Below are 3091 nucleotides of genomic sequence, written 5' to 3' on the forward strand. Positions count from 1 at the left end.
GCTGAGACACTGGCGCAAAAGGGGGCAGGCGTGTGGTGCCCAGGTGTCCGCTCTCACTGTCCTGAGCCAGCGTCTCTCTCTCCCATGAGCAGTGCCCCTTGTACATTACTCCATCCTGGCACTGGATTCCGTACAGCGTTACCCTGGATTCAGAACTAGGTGCTTGTGACGTCACAGTGAGAGCGAAAACAGCATCCAACCAGGTGCCCTGCCCGGCTGAAAGTTCCAAAGTACGTGTAGTGTGCCAGTGCACGAGGCACTGCACTGGTTTAAATGTAGTTTTGTTTGAGGGATCTACTGACCACCTACTGTGGATGTGTCAGTGGTACTACCTTCTAGACCGGTCCCGCCCATTAACACTTTTTTTTAGATGAAGATAAAAGCCTAGGAAGGTTCCTTTTATGCAATTTGAATGACAACAGAATGAATGCCGATTGGCCGGGACCGACTAGCGTGAATGGGGGCAGTGGGTAACCGGAAAGTAAGTATCTGCAGTCAGTTTTGATGATTTGAAGACGGCCGACGTCACGAGCATATACTTTAGGTCAGAATGTGTCTCCTCGGCTTCAAAGCTAGCTACCATGGGAGGACGTCTGTCTGAGGGCCTTGTGGTGTTGGGCCTCAGGCCCACATCTCCGAAATAATGGACACGGACACCTGGTGATTGTAGGTTAGTGACTGACCTCGAGCACGTGCACTCGGGCTCTTTTATTAACGGGGCCACGTCACTCGTGGCACCCGTGATGGATGGGTGTGGGGGTGTAGTGTGTCCAGCCCTCGAGGGAGTGGCTGGGAATACAGCTTCCTGTGAGACACTAGAACGTGTCTCGCAGGACATTACATTCCTCCCCAAATTTATCGAAGGACAAGCAAAGTGTCAGTCCAACCTGTGGGGAGGAAACACACAGTTGACTAAATGCCACAGGGTCCATCAGCTTCTCAAGTCAGGTGGCAGGACGACATCAGACGTGGGCTGGTGAACTTGGCTTGCAGCAGGATCTTCTCGGCAGTCACCCGTAATTTAACCTGAGGGACTCAGGACACGACCGCTGGCTTGGAGACGTCCGCTGCATACCGTCCGTTCGCTGACAATGCCATGTCTTGCTGTCTGGCCTGGCTTCATCTTGACTGACGTCGTTGATAGTCTGTGGTGGGTCCTAACAGTTCTTTTAGTGTGCTGCGTCGTGACCATGGATGGAGTCACAAGTGAAATTTCACGGGGGTGTTGCTGGACCGACTGTCCCTGTTGAACTACTTGGCGGCGACCGGTACCATGTTGGTGGGGCAATGTCTCTCCTCGCTCTTCCGCCTGGGGAGGCCCGTCGTCGGGGTTGCTGCGGGACTGTAGGAAAGCTGCGCTGGAGCCGCTACTTGTGTGCCGCCTGGGGGCAGCTGCAGGACCGCCGAGGAGCCGTTGCACAGACGCACGCACAACCCTCACGGGTGGATGAGTCTTGGTCAAGACTTGCACTTGCTGTCGCTGTTCCGGTGTAGGCCAGGTTCGCAGGTGGCTTCTGATTTCGTTTAGTCGGCTTGTGTGGCAACGGTTTCGGACTCCAGTCCATCGGTACTCGGGGAGTGGTGTTTGACGCACGTGTTGATGGCTGGCGTGGTGATGGCTGCCAACCATGAGGTGAGCCGGAACGACAGGTGGTGGTGGCTTGCTGAGAGAGCTCGGACGTTAGGATGGACCTGGGCAGCCACGTGCCTCCACCTTGCTGATGTTGAGTGCCCGTGGCGTTTTAACACGTAGAGTGCGTTGATCCTCTCTTGCCTGGCTTGGGGCCACTGCCGACTCCATCTTGAGGCGGTGTGAGGACAGACACTCGGAGCAGATCTTTACCCGTGGCATCTGCGGACAGGAGCAGGGATGCCACTTGACTTGGACAGCCGACACTTGGGGAGTGGCCGTTCACCTGGGGAAGCGTTGTGGAGAGACGCGGTTCGCGACTGCTGCGGCTTACATTCGGTTCTCCCGTGAGGCTGTGTCCAGGGACGGTGGTCCGCCTTGGTGGCTGTCGGATGTGTCGGGGTGAGCTCTTGGCTTGCTGTGAGTCTCTGGTCTTCTCCTTTTGCTGGTCTGTTCAGGCTACCTGTGTCTTCCGGTTCTTCAGGGTGACAGGGCTGTCACACTTCTTTCTTCGAGGGCGTTGCGCTTGGACCTCGAGGCGGCGCTGTCATGGCGCCGGCTTCTGCTTTGCTCCGGCGCGCTCCCTGCTTGCTGGGCGGCGTGATGTCCAGTCGCGTGTCGCTGGAGCGCTTGGTGCTGTGGCGGCCGCCACGTGGAGTGTGCGACTCCTTCCTTGCCTGTCGTGGGTCACCGCCGACTCCATCTTGAGGCTGTGTTGAGGAGGACTCTGTGTCACGGACACTGTGACGCTTTCGGGCCGCTGCGGGTGCGACTCCTCTCTTGCCTGTTGTGGGTCACCGCCGACTCCATCTTGAGACTGTGTTGAGGAGGACCCTGTGTTGCTTTCAGCCCACTGCGGGGCTTCGCTGGTGCAGTGGGGACGTGGTCGCTCTCTGTGCTGCGTTCAGCTGTGTTTCTTTGTGGAGAAGTCCCTCTCCTCCGGGCGCCTGCCCGTGCTGTCGGATTCGCTGGTGTGGTCTTCTGTGCGCTTCGGACCACGTGCGCTCCGTCTTCGCCTTCGGGTGCTTCTCTCAGGGCTTGCCGTCCTGCTGGGCTTCACTGTCTTTTGCTTCTTGGCACGTTCCTGTGCTGGGGTAGTCCTAGGCCCTTGGTATCTCCTTGCTGGGTGTGAGTTTCACATGCGTGCATTCATCTGGTATATTGGGCATGCTGCATAGGGACAGAGACACTGTAGGCCTATCTTGTGCCCTTCTCTTGCAGGGCAGCTGGGTGCGGTCAGTTCTGGCACTGGTTGAGTTTTGCAGCCTCAGTTTCTATTGAGAAAGTGTGGCGCCGGGCTGTAGGTGTCCCTGTTTTCGTCTGTTAGTTGGGGTGTGGTTGGATGCATTCTTCCGTTGGCGCGCTTCCTTTCCTTTCCTGGGCGTTGTGTGCTCAGGCTGTGCTGCTGTGGGCCTTTGGTCCCGCTGTTCTGACAACTCTCTGCTGGGTTGACAGTCTCTC

Source organism: Triturus cristatus, chromosome 4_2 (genome assembly GCF_964204655.1).
Source record: "Triturus cristatus chromosome 4_2, aTriCri1.1, whole genome shotgun sequence".
NCBI lineage: Eukaryota > Metazoa > Chordata > Amphibia > Caudata > Salamandridae > Triturus > Triturus cristatus.